Here is a 22556-nt window from a genome sequence, read left to right on the forward strand (position 1 = left end):
TTCTTGTAAAAAATACTAAATTTCCAGAAACTATGCAAAGCTGCGTACAGTCATGACTGTATTCCTTTTCTTTAAAGTGCTCTAAGGCCTTGGAAGGAGTTGATTGCAAAAAGTGTAGTTTCCAAAAAAATACAGTGCACCCACAATGTGTATCTATATATATTTGTAATATAGGTAATTGTGCTTTCTGTCTCGAATTCTTGACATTTGAGTTATTTTTTTCCCTTTAAGAGAATATTTACTTAGTTAGTATTCACTTAATTAGAACTGACTGTTTAATGTTTTCTGGGAGGGTATTTATGGTATTTTCTTTGCTATATTTGCATTCTAGAAATTAAGTCCCCCTGCCATTATTCGGCGAGCCTTTCATACATTAGAATGATGAATTGAAAGCAGAAATGGGAAAAAGACTGCAATGCAATGAAAATTTAATCAGCGTCTTCTGCTGCTTTAATAAGGCAAATAATTCTTATTGGCCGCTGTGTTAAGGTTTCTAATATTTAATTCATAACAAACCTTGCATTATTCTGCAGTAGCATCGACAGCTCCACTTTGCTGCCTGCCAACAGGCAACCATAAAAACTTAAAAGCAGATGTAAATGTCTAAAACAAGGAGAATGATTAGATCTAAAGCGGTCAAAAAAATCAACAATATCGTGAAAGAGTTTGATGGATCTCTATATTTAGTGATGCAAAAATAATATTAATTAAACTCACTTGAGCAGTTTTTTTTTTTTTTTTGGACTTGGAGGTAACCTTTTACAAAGCATAGCCTTTGGTGCCTGACCAAAGACTTGGAAAGAAAGCAAATGTCAATATGGTGTTGGTAATAAGCTTCTTTAAACTGGACACAAACTGTGCCATTTATACTAGAAGTATCTGGTTTATATTCCTGTGTGTATGAGGTCTCTCAGCAAATACAATACCTGAAATTGAGCCAATGGAATAAAATATTTTATCTTCAATTAGCCCAGTTTGAGAAAAGCAATAGCTTTTGAAGTCCAATTTTGCTTTGAAATGCCCTTCTTTTTTAAAAAAAATTGTCACAGGATTAAAAGGAATACATATACTTTTATTTCCTAACTGGAATTTAATGATTCTGTAATAATAGCCTTCATCTTTCTGGATTATCATCTAGATTATCAGAGTCTTTTGTGTGAGGTTGTGTTGGGCATTAAGTTTGAACCTGCAGAAATGAACAAAAAGATATTGTTGCCGATTACATGTAAACAGCTTGAATCATTCAAAGGATGTGGAGAAGAGTATTTCTATAGTGTGAAGCCAGAGAAAATGGCAACCTGCCAAAGCTAGGTGCAGGCTCTTGTTACATGGAAGGGTTGGGCCTGTTCTCATTTCTTCTTGAAATGGCTTAATTGGTGTCAGCACCCCAGGGATAAAGGCCTCTAACACTGAAATCCACACGATTCACCCTGTCTCTGCTCAGTGTAGGGAAACTGGTAACAACTGGTGGTGAATGAGGAGTGAACGGTGCTGTAACAATACTCGATGATGTTTGGGATGACAGAAATTAATACGCACTTGCTTGAAGAAAGCAATGATTAATGGCAGTGAGCACGGGAACGCTGTCCCTCCTTTTACTCCACTTTGATGGGGATTGAAAAGCAAAAGGCTGTTTTCGTTCTCTGTAGAAAGCAGAGGTCACACAGAGTACATTATAGCAATTTTTCCTCTCTGATTTTTTTATTTCATAAATATTATGATAAGCATAGATTAGATAGACTTTTTTTATGGAAGCTTAAAAGGATATTTTATGTCACTTAAACATTGTTGTTTATGCATAAAGAAATCACATTCTTCTCTTCACTTGTTAGTTCATTTCCCCTCATGTCAGAATAATTAGTGTAATTAGGAATTTTAAAACCCCACAAACGTGAAGTTGTATTAATGCTGCTTACTATTTGATAACTGGAATCAGAAGGGTTTAGTTTTCTAAAGACTGCTAGGGCAGGGTGGGGACAGGAATGTTGCAGAGGCTTTCACCTTTTTCCTGCCCCTCCCCCAGGTTTTTCTCAGTGAATGTTTGACGTAAATATATTTTGCAAGGTACTTGCACTTGTCAGCAGCTTTCTTAGCCATTTGATAAAGATTCTTTATTCTACAAGAAAGCCTGAAATAACAGAACTGTACTTTGGATAATGAATTCTTCATCTGTGGAGAACTTTAAAACAAAGTACAGTGTTGGCATTTTTTTCTTTTGAGTGAGAAGGCTGATATATCTTTTGGATCCGACAGGAAGACATAAATTAATAGAGTTCTGGAGTTCAGTTTCTCATTAATAATCCATTTTGTCATGGTTCTTGGCATTGTCAGCCTGGTAGCTGGTTCATATTTTGCTAAAGGATAAAAGCAGATTATGTCTTAAGGCACAAAGCAAGGATAAAGAGTTTATCGTCTTTTGGGGGATCTACATGCTATAAGAAAAATATTGTGTTGCAGAAATTTTCAATTTTTAGTTAGAAATACACTGTACATTTTCCTTAGGTAAAGCTTTTATTTTAAGATCTGAAATGGTTCTTGGAACTTTAGGATATTAGAGTTTTAGATCATTACTTAGAGTTGCCTTTGCTGATTATTTGCAAAGGTTTGTTTTCCAGGGACAGTTATGGTAAATTTAAACCTGTTCTTATATTTTATTTTTAGAACTCTATATATTGGGATATAATTATAGTTCAAAGAGAAATGCAGAAAAGTCACTATTCCTCTCTTTGCACTGATATATTTAGATATTCTATTACCCTTGCCTACTTTTGTAGACATGGAATCCTTGACGGCTTCTGTGAAGGTTGCAAAGTTTTTAAACATCTAAAAGCTCCAGTCAATAAAATTAAAATAAAACAACTTTATTTCTAATTTGATAATCCTTTACTTACCTTTTTTATTGAGGCTTCAGAAGCAGATTATGTAAAGATATTGATTTTGGTCATAGGTTCTTATTAATGGCATCCGTTAACGTTATTTTTATTTGTATTTTAAAATTAGTTCTTATAAAAATGGAAACATTATACTTTCTCTGATATCTGATAGTATGGTCACAGGCCACCTGAGATTCCACATTAAGGGTAGAAAACTAGTTGAAGGGAAATACTTTTTTTCTTCTTACACTTAAGGCTATTTATTTTTAGTGTGTTATTTATATTGCAAGCCTTTTACAGGGACATTCTTAGAAATAGACAACTGAAAAATTTGTTTCATCTTTAAAACTTGAGTCTTGTGCTGCCATTTCCAATTATCACTACTTATTTTTTTTTTTTTTTTTTTTTTTTTTTTTGTTGAGACAGAGTCTCACTTTGTTGCCCAGGCTAGAGTGAGTGCCGTGGCGTCAGCTTAGCTCACAGCAACCTCAGACTCCTCGGCTTAAGCGATCCTACTGCCTCAGCCTCCCGAGTAGCTGGGACTACAGGCATGCGCCACTATGCCCGGCTAATTTTTTTGTATATAGATTTTTAGTTGTCCATATAATGTCGTTCTATTTTTAGTAGAGACGGGGTCTCGCTCAGGCTGGTCTCGAACTCCTGACCTTGAGCAATCCACCCGCCTCGGCCTCCCAGAGTGCTAGGATTACAGGCGTGAGCCACCGCGCCCGGCCCACTACTTATTTTTTCATTTTTAAACCTTGAGGTAACACGTGGGGTGTGCAAAGTCATAAATCTAGAGCTGATTATTGAGGTAACAAGCTGTGTGAAAAAGAGTAGTGTTTGTGTGGGTTATAAGATGAAGGGAGGAGTATCAAATTATGATTGAATGGAGAGAATAATGGAAAATTTTACTTATCTCTACTAGAAGCGCTTATTCCTATTATAATTTGTTAATCTTGATACTTTCTGAGTCATTAAAGTTCATCACTGGATAAAATTGGCCCACATTAATACTGGTTGTTGTATGTTACAAGGATTCATTTAGGAATGGAAGGACTGTTTTTCTTTTAGTTTTCATTCTGTAAGGGACTGTAAGTTCTTAGAGGGCAGGGATTATTTATCTGTCTATTTGTTAGCACACAGAATGTGCCCAAAAACTTATTTTTAAATAAATGCATGCCTTCTCCATACATTATCTATTATGTATCTGCTGAATAACATTAAATCTGATACTACATTTTTCTAATCCTTTAAATAGAAATTTATCTTAATTATAGTAACTATATACAATATAAGAAAATTGCTATAGCTACGTACCTGGATCTTAAGTAATTTATATGTAAATTATTTGTAAAAGTAATTTATATGTGTTACTGCTCTTATTGCTATTATTAACAATAATATTCTAAATATAGAATAGTGGTGAAAACTCCTGGTAACATGCTTAGAGTTGAACATTCACCTTTGAGATTTTTACTTTAAAACTAAATGTAATAATTAGCAATCTATTTCATAGTTCGAAACTATTTGTGTGTTTCCAAATTGTAGGTTTGAATTTGGATGATTTAAGATTTGTTACTCTGTAGAGTTGGGAAGGACATTTGTTTTAGTACATTATAATGAAATCTTAAAGAGTAGATTTTGACAAGAGACATTTTGCTGACACAGAATATTTTGTTCATTTTGACTCTGAAATAAGTTCTTCTGTCATAATGATTGATTTATATTCATTTTAGACGGTACGGTTTCTTAGCTGAGTTTTCTGTCTATAAGGTACAGAAATATCTGTTTAAGTTAATAATAAATTAAATAATTATCTTCAAAGGTGACAGATTGGTCTCGTGTATTTGACTAGTCCAAAAATTAATCTAAGATTACTTAAATAAAAAAGTACTATGATTATGAGTTATTGAAATGAATGCTAATTTAAAATTTAGTATAATTGGAAACACAGAATATAGTATCATTTACTTAAATGCTGTAGTTTTTTGTTCTTTGAAACTTAATGTTAATTATATAACTTATCTGCACTATAGTCATTGTTGAACTGTTTACTTCCTGTTTTGTACTGGCCACTAATCTGTCGTGGTTACTCATCAGATGGAAAGATCTGGGAAATCAAATTTTGAATTCACTTGCTGTGTTAACTGTAACCCTTAGAGCAATTTGAAACAGTTAAAAAACAAAACCCCAAATATTTGTAGTGAAAGGCCATTGGGAGTAATTTTGTCATGGATTTTCTAAGATGCAGTACTAAAAGACTAGTGAATTTTGTGAATGTTAAGTGGTAAGTTAGTAGCTATGAGGCTGAGGTATGTCTAAATCGTAATTGCTATTACTAATATTAAGCTAATTGTCACATATTTTGCTTCATGAAAATCATTAAGACATGGAAAACTCAACTATTTTTTCTTAACAGATAATAAGTCTGTTCAGACTGTCATTCATAAGAATCTACACTTGTGGTACTCCAAGAAGCTGTAGAGCAGGAGTCTTTAAGTTTTTTTTTTTGGTTAAAGTTTCCTATGTGAAAGTGATGAAAACAATGGACCCACTGCCCACCTAGAAAAATTCATGTACTCATAAAAGTTTGAATACAATTTCAGGGAGTTTATAGACACCTTGAATATTATTCATGGATCCCTCATGGAGACCGGAGACCTCAGGTTAACAACAACTTCACAGAAGCAGATTTTTTTTTTTTTTTTTTTTTTGAGACAGAGTTTGCTCTGTCACCCAGGTCACTGCAACCTGAAACTCCTGGGCTCAAGTGATCCTCCTGCCTCAGCCTCCCCAGTAGCTGGGACTACAGGTGTGCCCTACCATGTCTGGCTAATTTTTTCTATTTTTTGTAGAGACAGGGGGATCTGCCTCTTGCTCAGGCAGTTCTCAAATTTCTGACTTCAAGTGATCTTCCTGCCTTGGCCTCCCAGAGTGTTAGGATTACAGGTGTGAGCCATCACGCTCAACCTACTTTTTTTTTTTTTTTAAAACAAGTTTTGCCCCAATTTATAACTACAGTCCACTTTCTTTTTGGAAGCCTAATGGATCTACTTTCTAACCAGTGGTTCTATAAACACTCAGAGCACCAGTGTTAGTCTAGTGAATGTTTGAGTGCATTGAGGGGAAAGAATCAGGAAAATGGAGGAGGACAATGACCTGAAAGGAGCAGGCTAGCAGTGAGACTCAGCTGCTAATAGGACTGGAGAAAAAGGACAGAGGGTTAAAAGAGGGAAATCTGAAATTTGTGATATGAGTTGTTGAGGACTTATTTGGCAATTAGCATATGTTGCCTTGTAAGAATAATTACTAATAAAAAAAGGTATTTGTTTACAACTTAGGTTATAGAAGCTCCTCGAGGTGGGGGGAGGGAGGGGAGTTTGTTTTTTGGTCAACTCTTTTGTTCTGGGTTGCTTTATAGAGATTCAACTTTTGCTACATGGTAGAATTAAAATATATGCTGCCTTATACATATAATAATTAGGTGATTTCTTTGGCTAAGAATGTATATTTAATTTGTTAAACTTTCCTATTTGAAGACTTTTGAGGAAAATATCTGTGTGAATGATTCTCAAATTTTTTTTGAGAGGGATCTCAGGACCCCTTTATACTCTTAAAAGAATTTTTGTTTATTTGGGTTTAATATCTATCAATATTTACTGTATTAAAAATTAAAACATTGAAAAAGTATTTGTTACATTCATTTAAGAATTATAAACTTAGCATTAATATCTGTGTCAGGCTTAATAAAAGACAGTTGGATCCTCACATCTGCTTCTGCATTCAGTCTGTTGTCATATGGCCAATGTATATGAATAAATGTCTGACCTCACCCAGATATATTGGAAAAGGGAAGAGTATTTTAATAGCCTTAGAGATTCTTGTGGATACTCTTTTTTGATATTATGCTAAAACTTGACAAGTGATAGTTTCTTTTTTTTTTTAATTTCAGCATATTATGGGGGTACAAAAGTTTAGGTTACGTATATTGCCCTTGGCCCCCCCGAAGGCCCTCCCCGAGTCAGAGCTTCAAGTGTGTCCATTCCCCACACAGTCCGCATCACACTCATTATGTAGGTATACACCCATTCCCTCCCCCCACAACATCTGCCTGACACCCGATTAGTGTTATTCCCAAATGTGCTCTTAGGTGATGATCAGTGAAACCAATTTGATGGTGAGTACATGTGGTGCTTATTTTTCCATTCTTGGGATACTTCACTTAGTAGAATGGGTTCCAACTCTATCCAGGAGAACATAAGAGATTCTATATCACCATTATTTCTTGTAGCTGAGTAATACTCCATGGTATACATATACCACATTTTATTAATCCACTCATATATTGATGGGCACTTGGGTTGTTTCCACATCTTTGCGATTGTGAATTGTGCTGCTGTAAACGTTTGGGTGCAGATGTCTTTTTTATAGAATGACTTTTGTTCTTTTGGGTAGATGCCAAATAATGGGATTGCTGGATCTAATGGTAGGTCTACTTGAATCTGTTTAAGGTATCTCCATATTGCTTTCTACAGAGGTTGCACTGCTTTGGAGTCCCGCCAGCAGTGTATGAGTGTTCCTGTCTCTCCGCATCCACGCCAACATTTATTGTTATGGGACTTTTTGATAAAGGCCATTCTCTCTGAAGTTAAGTGATATCTCATTGTGGTTTTGATTTGCATTTCCATGATGATTAGAGATGCTGAGCATTTTTTCATATGTTTATCGGCCATTCTTCTGTCTTCTTTTGAAAAATTTCTATTCATGTCCTTTGCCCAACAAGTGATAGTTTCTTAAAGGTTAGTTCAGATGTGGAATCTGAAGCCATATCAGTAAACTTTTTCTATTTTGTTTCATTAAAATCTTTAAATCGAAAATCTTTAAATCATTAAAATCTATTGGTCTAGTTTGCAACTTGAGTGGCTTTTCTACCCATGGATGATTTTGTAACATCATGTCTTGGTCCTTTGGAAAATAATGGTTCACTGGTTACTTGTATCTCCCAAACGTTAACACATTTCATTGCACTGTATTAGAAATTTACGTTTGTTAATATTACGGCTGCGTATGGTAGCTCACACCTGCAATTCTGGTGTTTTAGGAGGCTGAGGTAGGAGGCTTGTATGAGGCCAGGAGTTCAAGACCAGCCTGGGCAACATAGTGAGACCCCTGTCTCTACAAAAAAATAAAAATTTATTAGCCAGGTGTGGTGGCATGCACCTGTAGTCCTAGCTAATCAGGATAAGGAGGCTGAGGGGGGAGGATTGCTTGAGCCTAGGAGTTCAAGGTTGCAGTGAGCTGGGATGGTAGCACTGCACTCCAGCCTAGGTGACAGAGCAAGACCTTGTCTCTTAAAAAAAATTACCACCAAACTCAAAAGAACAGTTGTTACATACTGGGAAGCTGTCACGCTCACAGTGGTAGACAAGTGTTCCAAATTCTAATTTTTGCTTAAAAACTTAAATTTTGTCATGGTACCAAAACTGTCATTTGTTTTCCTTGAACTAACAGGTTTACTTGGTTCCCTTTTGAAGAATGTCTGCCAAAATATCTAAGCTGAAATAATTATAGTTTGTCAGTCACTGTTTTTTTTTAAGCAGCTAGTTCAGCTTGCAACTCACAGTTGTGCAGGTGCTTTTCTCATGTTTGGTATGCAACCTAAGTGTTTTGTTGTTACAGAGTATTAAAAAGGTGTGTAGTCAAGGTGTAATAAATTAATAATTTTTATTTTTCATCAAGGCTCCTGCCCCCTTTTTTAAACTGAAGTGCCCGGTGGTAAATAAGACATTGCCTATTAATGCAGTGTGGTGCCACTGTGTTGCTTTGTGCTAAGGCAGCAGCAGTTTTATCCACTTTTACTTTGTGCACCATTAGCGTAAATGTCAATACAGTGAAGAAGGCCAATATCTTAGTATTATGAAAGTAATTTTGACTTTGTGGACTCCTGAAAGGGTCTCAAGGACTGCCAGGGGACCATGGATCAGCTTTTTAGAACTGCAAGTCTGTGTAAAGTGAAATACATATATAATATAACTTGCTCTGAGAACATTATCTTATCTTCATCTGTAATATCTATACAAAAAGATTATCTGAAAAGAAACAGGTTTTTAGTATGCTGATCCTAAAGGCAACAGAATATATCCTCAAATCATTATTGTGATCCTCTAGGGATATTTGTTTAGTGCCTAACACAAGTATGATGTTCTGCTGAATATTCTTCAATGTTAAAACAGCTTTTGCCCTAAGAAAGTATACTCTGTAATCAGTCTTGGCTGCACACATAAAAGAAAAAAAGGACAGATTAACAGATGCCCATTTGATGATTCATAATTTTCCATAGAGAACTAGTACAGGTTCCTGGGCAGATCACAGAGTGATTATTTTCAAAATAAGAAGTTGGATTAGGAGATTTCCAAGGTCTCATTCAGCTTAGTATTCTATGATTCTTTGACTTTTTTACCAAGTGAATTAATTGATTACTAATCAGCTATTTACCATTTATTTAAGAAAATTTATTTTTTAAGCTGGTTAAATATAATTTGTGCTTGTCATCACGTAGACTAAGCATTAATGTTATTATTGAAATATTGAAAAATGGAATGTATAGAAGAGGAAATGGAGGGGGGATGTAAATGGAGAAGGCTTCCATAAGCAAGTGAATTTTAAATGGCAGGGAAGAAGAAATTTGGATGATGGGGGATGCAGGTTGCAGGGTATTTAACATATCTCTGAATTCGGAGTCTTTATGTCCTTTACTAGAATAGCAGAGAAGGAAAATTTGAGTTTAAAAATAACACTAACACCTGTGAATTGAAGAATCTGCCAGTGATATGCTCTGATATTGCTATGTATAGTATGAACTATTGAAAAAAATCTGCAAAGTAAAAAGTGGATCATGATGTTGATTCTGAGGTTCTCTTAGCTCCATTAATTACATTTTGATCAGAAAGCTGTAATATATTTTGAAGGGGAAAACAGTATTTAGTCTTTAAAAAAATATTTATTTTTACTTTTCAATGAAGAAAATCTTATTATATTACCTTAAACTATTTTATAATCTTCCTTGGACATTCTAGAAAGAAGGAATACTATTCAGTAAGGAAAAAAATGACCTCCAAACTTAGGTTCTTACTCAGTCTGGCACAGTGTCAAGGTCCTTTTTTATTTAAAAAAAAAAAAAAATGCTAGTGGGAGGGACTGGGTGAATCCTGAGTAGGTACTATTTAGATCCTTACTCAGGAGAGAGGGCTCCTGTGATGCAGTTTGTGTTCAGGAAAATCAAACTTGGAAAGCCGAATGTTGCTATTGTAATATTTAAGAAAAAAAGACTCCAGAGGCTATGTATTTTGGAAATATTTGACAACATTAGCAACATCAACTACTGACAAAAAAGAAACCACCTCTTTGGCAAATTTTTCACAGTTGTGCCAAGAAAAAGCAGCTTCATTGGAACATTTTCATAAACTATCATCAGTTATGCAGCAGCAGCTTCACAAATCAGAAATGATATCTTCAGGCGCTGCTGTCAAGTGTTATTCAAATAATACCAGCCTCACATTTGAATAACAGCAGACATTTTGAATTAATTAATCAGATGAGATAGTCTAGGCCTTTTCTCATTAGTCTCTGGGTCAGGCTTGGGAAGATGTATGTGTTGGTGATGATATACTTGTCTTTAATCGTGATTTATGAAGATTTAAGATTGTGTGTGATTTGTCAGAGGTTCTGGGAAAAGGCTGGTGCATATTTCATTACCTAATCTGAGATTGATTTTATGATGCTAAGAGATATCACACTATTGTTCAAATGTGTGGGAAGTACAGGTAGACACAACATCTCAGGCTTTTTATGGGCTTATCTTTGCAACTGTCAAACAATGCTGTAAACTTTAACTGCTTGTAGTTAACAATTCCTGCTTTAATTATAGGCAGATTTTTTATTCTGTCCAAAGAGAGAAGTTTCAATGGTTATTTAGCTAAAATGCAAAGCAGACATTATAACTATGACCTGGTATGAATCATGGACATACTTGGTAAATTTCATGGTTTGGTCATGGTGAAAATATAAAATTTCATGGCTTGTCAAAGATTAATATAAAAATCCTATTAAAATGGTACAAATAACAGAACAACAAGAAGTAAGGTTACTCTCCTTACATGTTACTTTCCTTCTCAGGACTAATTTTAGGAAAATTGGAACGGAAAATCAAATTTTTCTCAGTTATTCAAGCACCATTAATGACATACTGTCAAATGAAATAATTTGTGTAAAAATATCTAGTACAGTGACTGGTATGTAGTAGATACTGAATATTTGCTAATTTTCTTTTCTCCTTTTTTACCTACCTTTCTTCCTTTCCATTTGATATTTAAGGCTCTGTTAGCATTATTTAGCCTTTACATTCTTCATGATTTCAACTTTTAATCCTGTTGAGTCTTAATTCCTTGGGGAATGTTTTATTTTGGGGAGAGGGGTATAGGGGTGAGAGGTTATCATCTTAGCAGTCTGGATAACCAGGGGGGCCCTAGTGTGATATTGAGTTCATGTTGTATATGCTTGTATAATGTGTGTTATGACAGGGGATAGGTGGTAGATACGTGAAAAATTATTTATCAGTACAAATGAAGCAGGTACTGCCTAATTCAAAGGGAAACTTTCTGTGTCATCTGCCTCCTAAGGGAAGTTACATGTCTGTGATAAGTAGAGTGTGTTTTCCAATTTATTCTCAAGCAAACTAAAGTGGATATTATATCAAGTATTAAGGTGTTATAAGGTGATTTTCAACCTTGTTATACAAAATAAAACATTTACGCTTCTTTCCAATTTAGATAGATAATTGACAGGTATTGGTTTTTGGGGGTGATTTGGCTTTTAATAATTATTAATTCTTTTTCACTTTTATGTTTTGGGAACTACGTTAGTACTCCTAAATTAGCTTGGCACATTTAACACAATCAGAGGCGGACAATTGTAATTGATGTTCACTTTGGAGCAGGTAGTTTATAAATAATAATGTGTTGATATTTGGACAGATATAATATTTAGGAGTAGTTTAGGAGGCAGCTTGATGTAGAACAATACTGATTTTGGAGAGTCCTACTTCTGAACTGCTACTTAATATTGATTTGTAGCCTTGGCAAGTTAACCTAATTTTTTCCTGAGCCTTAGTTTTCCCTTACCTAAAAGTAAGGCTGCTAATACCTAGTTTTCAGAGTTGTGAGAATTAGAGGTGACTGTGTGTACAATACGTAATGGGATACCTGGTATGTGATAGATGTTTAATAAATTGCAGATATTGCTGTTATTTTATCTGTTCATTTATTTCTTCAAGAACGTATCGAGGACTTGGTATGTGTCCGTAACACAAATAAGACATCAGAGACACAAAACAAATGCTTTCTGGTAAGAAATAGAGTCATACTTGTGGATAAATACAAGCTAGATCATTTATAATACAAGCTAGATCACTAAGAAGTAAGCAGAGACAGGAGATGAGGCAGGGAGTAGGGTCTTCATTCTGTACTTTGGCTAGCTACTGATGGGTTTAAACAAGGGAGTGATATGGTCAGATTTTTTACATAGTTCACTCTGGAAGCTGTTGGAATGAATATAGTAGTCAGGACACTTCTGTAGATCAGTGATGATGTGTACTTGTGGTGGGGTAATGATGGGGATTAAAAAAGAGAGGGAAGGCCAGGTGTAGTGGCTCAAGCCTGTAATCACAGCACTCTCGGAGGCCGAGGGGAGAGGAGCCAGGATTGCTTGAGGTCAGGAGTTCGTGACCAGCCTGAGCAAGAGTGAGACCCTGTCTCTACCAAAATAGAAAAAATTAGCTGGGTGTGGTGGCACATGCCCATAGTTCCAGCTACTCAGGAGGCTGAAGTAGAAGGATCGCTTGAGCCCATGAGTTTGAGGTTGCAGTCAGCTTTGAGGACACCACTGCACTCTAGCCAGGGTGACAGAGCAAGACTCTGTCTCAAAGAAAAAAAAAAAAACATAATAGAGTTGAGATAGGATATATTCATTATCAACTTTGCTAATAATGTCAAATTATTTTCCAAGATGTTTGTGCCAATTTATATTCATACCAGCAGTGTGTATTTGTTCCATTTGCTTGAGGATATTAGTTTTTCTATGTTTAGGTAAAATTCATATAACATAAAATTAGCCATTTTAAAGTTTACAATTAAATGACGTTTAGTACAGTTATAATGTTGTGCAACTACTACATCTGTCTGGTTCCAAAACATTTTCATCACCCCAAAAGAAAACCTCTATCTATTAAGCAGTTACTTCCTATTTCTCCCTTCCCCCACTCCCTGGCAACCACCAATCTGCTTTCTGTCTCTATGGATTTACTTATTCTGGATATTTTATATAAATGGGATCATACAATATGTGGTCCTTTGTGACTGGCTTCTTTCACTTAACATAATGTTTTTAAGGTTCTTCCATGTTGTAGCATGTATCAGTACTTCTTTTTTATGCCTGAGTAATATTCCATTATATGGCTGTACCACAATTTGTTTATCCATTCATCAGCTTATGGACAGTTGGGGTTTTCCATTTTTTAGCTATTGTGAATAGTGCTGTTATGAACATTTGTGTACAAATACTTGTTTGATTACATGTTTTTAGTTTTTTTGGGTTTATACCCAGGAGTGGAATTTCTGGATCACGTGTAATTTTGTTTAACTTTTTGAGGAAATGCCAAACTAATTTCCACAGTAGATGCTGCATCATTTTACATCCCCACCAGCAACATGCAGGGTTCCAATTTCTTACCAATTCTTGTTATTTTTAATTTTTTTGATTATAGCCATTGTAGTGGGGGTGAAGTGTTATCTCATTGTGATTTTAATTTGCATTTCCCTAATGAATGAATAATGAGAATCTTTTGTATGCTTTTTGGCCATTTGTTTGTCTTTGGAGGAATGACTGTTCAAATCTTTTGCCCAGTTTTTAAGAGTTTTATGGTTTTAGTTGTAATATTTAGGCAGTTAGTCAATTACAGTTAACTTTTATACATGATGTAAGGTAGTGGTCCGACTTCATTCTTTTGGATGTGGATTTTCGGTTGTCCCAGTACCATTTATTGAAGATACTGTTTTTCCTCCATTGAATGGTCTTGGTACCTTTGTTGAAAATAAATTAGTGATAGATATGTGGGTTTTTGGACTCTGAATTTTATTCCATTGATCTATTTGTCTATTCTTATTCCATTAGTACATTGTCTTGATTACTGTAGCTTTGTAGTAAGTTTGGAAATCAGAGAGTGAGGGTCCATTAACTTTGTTCTTCTCTTTTAAGATTGTTTTGGATATTGGAGGCTCCTTGCAATTTCATATGAATTTGAGGATTGCCTTTTCCATTTCTGCAAAAAATTATGATAGGAATTGTACTGAATTTGTACGTTGTTTTGGGTAGTATTGCCATCTTAACAATTTTAAATCTTCCAATCCATGAACATTGTCAGTCTTTACATTTATTTAAGTCTTTAATTTCTTTCAGCAATGTTTTTTAGTTTTCTCAATTTCATTTATGGATTGTTCATTGCTAGTGTTTAGAAACGCAACTGATTTTTATGTGTTGATCTTGTACCCTGTAACTTTGTTGAATTTGTTTATTGACTCTAGTAGGATTCTTTTTAGTAGGATTCTTTTCTAGTAGGATTCTTTGGATTTTTCTATACATAGGATTATGTCAATTGCAAATAAAGATAGTTTTACTTTCTTAACACTTTAGATGGCTTTTATGTTGAGTAGCCATGGTAGAAACAGGAATCCTTGTCTTATTCTTGGTCTTAGTGGGAAAGCTTTGAGTCTTTCACCATTGAGTATGATGTTACTTATGGGTTTTTCATAAATGCCTTTTAACATGTTGAGGAAGTTCCTTTCAACTGCTAGTTTTCTGAATGTTTTTATCATGAAAGGGTGCTAGATTTTGTCATGCCTTTTTTTTTTTTTTTTTTTGCATTCTTGATTGATTTCCATTTCTTGAACCACTCTTGAATTCATGCGCTAAATTCCACTTGGTCATGATGTATAATACTTTAAAAATGTTAGATTTGGTTAGCTTGCAGTTTGTTGAGGAATTTTGTATCTACATTTGTAAAGGATGTTGGTTTTTAATTTTCTTGTGGTAACTTTGTCTGGCTTTAGTATTACAGTAGTACTTGTGTCATAGAATGAGTTAGAAGTTTTCCAACGCTTTTATTTTTTGGAAGAATTTGAGGACGATTGGTGTTAATTCTTCAAATGCTTCATAAAATTCACCAGAGAAGCCTTCTGGTCCTGGGCTTTTCTTTTTTGGGAGATTTTTTGATTATTGATTCAATCTCTCTCTCTTTTTTTTCAATCTCTTTTATTATAGATCTGTTCAGATTTTCTATTTCTTTTGAGTCCATTTAGGTAACTTGGATGTTTTAAGGAATTTGCTTATTTCTTCCAGGTTATCTAATCCTTTGGTATACGTTTGTTTATATTATTCTCTTATAATTGTTTTTATTAACGTAAGGTTAGTAGCAATGTCCACACTTTCATTTCTGATTTTAGTTTTTGGAGTCTTTTCCTATTGTTAGTGTAGCTAAAGTTTGTCAATTTTGTTAATTTTTTTTAAAGAACCAAATTTTTTATTGCTTTCTTCTATTCTCTGTTTTGTTATTTTCCACCTTAACCTTACTTGTTTCCTTCCTTCTGCCAGCTTTGGATTTAGTTTGTTCTTTTTCTGGTTTTTTAAGGTATAAAGTTAGGTAATTGATTTGAGATCTTTTTTAATGCGGGTATTTACAGCTATCAATTTCCCTCTGACCACTGCTTTTGGTTTGTTGTGTTTTCTTAAATATGACTTATATTTTTCATTCCTCATTCCCTCCATTATTTTCTTTTGTGTTTGAGTTTTTATTGTGCATCATTTTGATTTTGTTCCTATTTCCTTTTGTGTATAATTTTTAGATATTTTCTTAGCGGTTATTATGGGAATTACAATTAATATCCTAAGTTTATAACAGTCTGGTTTAAATTGATGCCGACTTAGCTTCAATAGCATACAAAAGCTCTACATCTCCATTTTCCTCCTTTATGTTATTGTTACAGATTACATCTTTGTACATATGTGCCCATTAAAATATATTTATAATTATTGTTTTATGCATTTGTCTTTAATTGTATAGGAAATACAATGAGGAACTACATACCTAAATTCATTAACATTGGCTTTTTTTTTTTTTGAGATGGGGTTTTTCTGTGTTGCCCAGGCTGGCCCAAACTCTTGGGCTCAAGTGATCCTCCCACCTCAGCCTCTGAAGAGGCTGGGAGTGCAGAAATCTGCCACTGTGCCTGGCTAACATTGGCTTTTGTATTTACCTATGTAGTTATCTTTACTCAAGTTCTTTATTTCTTTATATGGCTTTGACTTACTGTTTAGTGTTCTTTCATTTCAGCCTGAAGGACTCTCTTTAGCATTTCTTGTAGGGCAGGTCTACTGACAATGAAATTCCTTTGCTTTTATTTGACTTGGTGTATTTTAATTTCTTTTTTCAGTTTTCAAGAATAATTTTACCAGATACAGACTTCTGAGTGGGCAGTGTTTTTTTTTTTGTTTTTTTTTCCTTTTAGCACTTTAAATATGTCATCTCATTCCCTTCTTGCCTTTGTGGTTTCTGATGAGAATTTGATTGTTAATCTTATTGAAGATTCCTTGTATATGATGTGTTGCTTCTCTTTTGCTGCTTTCAAGATTCTCTGTCTTTCAGCAGTTTGATTATAATGTATCTTGGTGTGGATCTCTGTGAGTATCCTTCTTGGAGCTAATCAAACTTTTTGGATGTATATATTCATCGTTTTTTTTTTTATCATATTTTGGAAGCTTTAAGCAAATATTTCATCAAATATTATTTCTGCCTCTTTCTACCCCTCCTTTCGTTTTGGGACTCTTATTATCTATTTGTTGGTGTGCTTAATGCTCCACAGGTCTCTTAAGCTCTATTCATTTTTCATCTTTTCTTTCTGCTCCTTAGACTGGACAATTTCAACTGACCTATTGTCAAGTTCACAGAATTTTTTTTATATATAATTTTTTTTTTTTTTTTTTGAGGCAGAGTCTTGCTCTGTTGCCCAGGTTAGAGTGCCATGGCGTCAGCCTACCTCACAGCAACCTCAAACTCCTGGGCTCAAGCAATCCTTCTGCCTCAGCCTCCCGAGTAGCTGGGACTACAGGCATGCGCCACCATGCCCGGCTAATTTTTTCTACATATATTTTTAGTTGTCCAGCTAATTTCTTTCTATTTTTAGTAGAGACGGGGTCTCGCCCTTGCTCGTCTTAAACTCCTGACTTTGAGCGATCCTCCCGCCTCTGCCTCCCAGAGTGCTAGAATTACAGGCGTGAGCAACCACGCCTGGCCTCACAGATTTTTTTCTTCTGCTTACTCAACTGTGATATTAAAAGTTTCAAGTGAATTTTCCATTTCAGTTGTTGTACTTTTTGGCCTTAGGATTTGTTTGGCTCCTTTTTGCAATTTTTATCTCTTTGCTGATATTCTGTATTTGTTTGAGACATTATGGCTCTTTGTCCATGGTTTCTTTTAGCTCTTCAAGCATATTTAAGATTTACTTTGTCTAGTAACTCCACTATCTGTGGTTCCTCAGGGACGGTTTTTGTTAATTTCTTCCATGGCCATACTTTCTTGGCCATGGAATTGGCCAATACTTTCTTGGCCATACTTTCTTATTTCTTTGCATGCTTTGAGATTTTTTGGTTGAAAACTGGACATTTTTAATAATATAATGTGGTGATTCTAGAAATCAGACGCTTCTTTCCTCAAAGTGTATTTTTGTTGCTTACTGTTGTGGACTGAGGCTGCTTGTGTTTGGACTTTTAAAAACTATTTTTGTAACGTCTGTATTTGTTATGTGTGATCTCTGAAGTCTCTGTTCCTTTAGCTTGTGTTTAGCTAGTATTTTGATAGAGATTTCCTTGAATGACAGGAGCCTAAATAAATAAATAAAATAGGAAAAATAAAAAGAAGAAAGGAAAAAAAGAAAAAAAACCCTTTTTTCAGTCTTTGCAGATTGTCTCCATTTAGGACATTCCTTCATTGCTCAGCTAGGTCATTTACAACTGTGCCTTAGTCTTTACTCCTTGCTTGTGTTGAGATTAAAGATCAGCCACTGGTGAAAGCTTACCGTATCGTATTCTGAGGTCTTTTCTGAGCATGTGTCCTGCCCTGAGCATGCACGTACTTTATGAACTCCACATAGGGTATGGTGCTTTTGAATGCCCTAATTTTCCTAAGAGACTTTCTCCCCAGCTTTTTCTTCCAGGCTTTCCTTACTCTATTGTTTGCCTCACCTATGGTCTTTTGCTCCAGGTGGCTGCATGTTTTTCTATTTTCTTACAATGTTTGGGAGGAATGTCCTCTATTTTTCTGCACTGAGTGAGTTATGAGTCAGATGAAACAGACAGGCACCTTGCATCAGTTCTTCAGGCTGTCCCCAGAAAGTCAAAACAAATATAGTTATTTGAGAATAAGATCTCCACTTTCTCTAGAACCAGGGACCAGTATCCTACACTGAAAACTCAGGCTGCTGTCTTTAAGCCCACCACTGAGCCAGGTTGGGAGATAGGGCAAGGGAAAGTAAAAATGCCATAAAGCTCTCTTAACTGTTTTAAAGTTGGCTTTTTTTTTTTAATTCAGTGTTTACTTGGTTGCTGTAAACATTTGACTGTTTTTCAGAGTTATTAAAAATTTGATTCTGACAGTTTTTGCTTGATTTTTCAATGTTACTGTGGAAGGACTGGCGCTTGGCCCTACCCACTTTGTTTCCTTCTGATGTCACTCTCAAAAGGGAGGAGATTAGTTTTGAATATGTTGACTTGAGGTACTCAATGAGAAGGCCTGGTAGATATGTCTCACTGGTAGTTATATGTAAGAGTTGGAACCAACCTTCTTTCCTTCTTCCCTTCCCTTCCCTTCCCTTCCCTTCCCTTCCCTTCCCTTCCCTTCCCTTCCCTTCCCCTTCCTTCCTTCCTTTTCATTAAAATATTGAATGCTTCACAAATTTGTGCAGGGCCATGCTAATCTTCTCTGTATTGTTCCAATTTTAGTATATAATATACGTGCTACTGAAATGAGCACTGAATCTTCTTTTCTTGAGGGGATCTGAACTACAGATATGAACTGGGAAGTCATCAGCTTATTATGGAAAATGCACGTGTGGTAAAGATCATCATGGGGAGTAGGAGTCCCAGGGAATACCACCATAGAGGAGCCCACAGTGAAGCAGATAATGAAGAGTCACAGAGTACAAGGAAAACCAGGAGCCTGTGGTAGAGTGAAAGCTAAGAAGCTAAAGTTTCAAAGAGAAGAGAATGATTTCTACCACTTTGAAGTGCTTTAGATATCCCCAGTAAGATGAAAGTGAAATAAGGTGTCCTTATCATAAATCCTTTCAGTAGAATGATGACATTTGAATGAGAAGAGGAAAGGAATTGGATGGTAATTAGAAGGTGACATAAGGTGAACGTTTTTTTTACTCTTTTATGTTGACAGGAGATTTGAACATTAGGTTTGGGATTGTGAGAGGACCTGCGGAGTGTGGAGAGGACAGAGTAGAACAGGGATGAATGAATGCTGGAGCAGAGCTTAGAGGAGGACAGAGGAATAGAGTTAAGAGTACAGGTGAAGTTGGCTTTCAGTAGATGGTGGGACATTATATTTTTTAAGACTGGAGATAAGGAAAGAGATGGGTAAGGATATAGAGAAGTTTATAAGTGGAAATTGGAAAGCTGAGGGAAAATGTACTGCATGGATTAATGTTTTTGGTGAATAGGAAAAATCATCTCTTGAGTAAAAGTTGAGCTGGGGTGAAATAGAGTTTGAAGGGAGTGATGAAGTCCTGGAATAGCTACTGCAGAAAATGAGAATGAGTTGGCCCAGGATAAGAAAAATACTTGATTGTTAGATTGAAGACTCAGCTGAACTTGGAGGCTGAAACTAAAATGGCATGAGCATGTCCACTTGTGATTTTTCCAGCAAGTTAACGTAGGTTGTAACTTTAGTATATGTTTGGGGTTTGCTTGATAGATCAAAGGATATGAGTGAAATGGATGCTAGGGCTCTGTTGCAAGGATAGTTAAGATGATCAACCATATAATCCATTGGATATAGGTAAGAAAGGTAAGGGAGTGGCTGATAGATGAGAAGAAAATGGAAGGATTTTATAAGTTTGGTTGACTCAATTAGATTGAGGAACAGGTGGAGTGGGAGAAAGGGAATGAGATGCCTGGCTGAATAAGAGACTATGATCATAGGATGAGACATCTGAATTTTATTTCAGAGGTGGAGCAATTCTAGGTGATGGATGATAAAAATTCAAGCTGTGGTCCTGGGAGCTGGTGTGTCAAAGTGAAATGGAGCTTAAAGGCCGTTGATTTTTTTTTTTTTTTTTTTAGGCAGTCAGAGAAGGCTAGGATGTTGGTTGAATTTCTTATATGCTTCCTGAAGTCAGACTAATGGAATGACTTGGGGTAGAGGGAGACTAAGCCTTGTGCCAATGTTTTTAATGAATGTGGATGATTTTTAATATTAGTAAATGACCAACAGTGGATGCTGCCTTGCTGGTTTAATTTTTCTTAGATAATTAGTTGTTTCCTATGGAGATCAAGCTATGGTCAGTGTATTTGGGAAAGCAGAAATTAGGTTAGGAAAATGAAATCCATATAAGCCCTGTTAATACCATAAAATTATTTTGTAAATAATTACTGAATTCTTATTCTTGGCCTTAAAGTTGCTTATAGCTGAGGGGAGGAGATAAACTTCTAAACAGATAGTTGATAAATGTGCTGAATGTTACAATAAAAGTGGTCACATATGGGACCCATTGGGATGGGCAAGCAATCTCAAAACCCATTGGGATGGGCAAGCAATCATCAGAACTTCTACTTACATTTATCTATTTCATTGTATGTACTTTTAAAATAAATTTTTAATACAAAAGATTTCAGGCAACATAAAAGTATACTATACTTGATCTTAGCCAAAAGGCCGAGAAGCAATTAAAAAGTATAGATAATATATAAACACGTATGTACATGGCATCTAGTTTAAGAAATAAAATATTAAAGATGTAATTGAACACTTGCTGTGTATATTCTTCCCTAATCCCCTACCCCTTCCTTTTTCTCCTTCCTCCTCACAGTGAATTTGTTGTTCATCATTCCCATAAATGTTTTTTAATATTGCATGTTTTTGAATCTCATAAAATTGTTTCATGCTGTTCTTACCTTTCTGCAGTTTTTTTCCACTTACCATTGATTTTAAGATTTTTCAACATTGATACATTTAGCTCAAGTTTATTCATTTTTCCTACTGTATAGTATTCTATTGTATGATTATTCTATAATTTCTTAATTCTTGAGATGGTGGACATTTGGATTACTCTAATATTTCCTATTATAAAATGTTATAAATGTCTTCATACACATATTTTTTTAAGCTCAGTTATCAATTGCTGCATAAGAAATAACCCCAAGACTTAGTGCCTTAAAAGAGCAAACATTTATCATCTCATAGTTTCTATAGGTTAAGTATCTAGGCATAGTTTAAATGGGTGCCTCTTTGTTAAAAGTCTCTCATAAGATTTCAATTAAGTGATAGTGGGCAGCAGTCTTTTCAAGGCTCAGTCAGGGGAGGATTTACCTCCTGGTCTCTCATGTGGCTTTTGGCAGTCCTCACTGGCTGATGGCCAGAGACATCAGTTCTTCCCTACATGGGCCTCTCCATAGGGCAGCTCACAGCATGGCAGCTGGAGTGAGTGAGTGATTGAGACAGGGAACTCAAGGTGGAAGCCACAGTGTTCTCATAAACTAATGTTGGAATCCCATTACTTCTGCTGTGTTCTGTTGGGTGGAATCAAGTCATCAAGTCCAGTCCATGCTCAAGGGGAGGAGATTACATAGGATGTGAATGGCAGGAGGTGAGATCATTGGAGGCCTTCTTAGAGGCTGCCCACCACTCTGGGTGGTAAGGTACCCATCCAACCACTTTATTAGATGTTTTGAATTCTCTTCTTATGGTGGCTATTGTAATGTATACTTTCCCAAAAGGTAAGAATTAAGCTTTACTAACATTTAAAATGGGACTCGACATTGGTGGCTTGTATGTTAGAGGCTTCTTACTTAGAACATTCAGGATTGAGAAGAAAGAATGGAAGTTCCAGGTTTGTTTTGATATGCTAACAGTTTGTGTGCCTGATTGGGAGTATTTGTATATTATTTTATCTATATTTAAATCAACTCATGCTCATGAAATGGACAAGTTATCTTAAGAAGACATCTGCAAAGAAAAGCATGGATTACAATAAAAGGATTAGTGCAGGCATATAATCAGAAAATGGGAGAACTAATACTTATATTGGTATAAGCTCTTAGCTGTGTATGAGGGAAAAATAATTATGATCTATAATGTCTGACAGAAAAGTCAGCCAAAACATTAAAATTACAGAGACCATTTCTTTATGATTTAATTACAATCTTTATAATTATTTTTGTACTTTATAATTTACTAACATTGTTAACAATGAACCTTATCCTAATTGTATATTGTGCTTTAAGATGTTAGCTAATAATAGTAGTACTTGTATATTGTATATAAATTAAGTAAAAATATATATATATGGGTAC

The 22556-nt window shown here is 35.2% G+C and overlaps 1 protein-coding gene and 2 pseudogenes across 4 annotated transcripts in view; 1 reads left to right on the forward strand and 2 right to left on the reverse strand.

The window, feature by feature from the left end:
• Nucleotides 1–22556, forward strand: part of PBX3 (PBX homeobox 3) — a 209702-nt gene that overhangs the window by 14984 nt on the left and 172162 nt on the right. The window lies entirely within an intron of this gene.
• On the reverse strand, nt 18912–19000 carry LOC138388880 (U6 spliceosomal RNA; annotated as a pseudogene).
• LOC138388682 (U2 spliceosomal RNA) lies at nt 20837–20931 on the reverse strand (annotated as a pseudogene).

This window comes from Eulemur rufifrons, chromosome 7, assembly GCF_041146395.1.
Source record: "Eulemur rufifrons isolate Redbay chromosome 7, OSU_ERuf_1, whole genome shotgun sequence".
NCBI classification, from domain to species: Eukaryota; Metazoa; Chordata; class Mammalia; order Primates; family Lemuridae; genus Eulemur; species Eulemur rufifrons.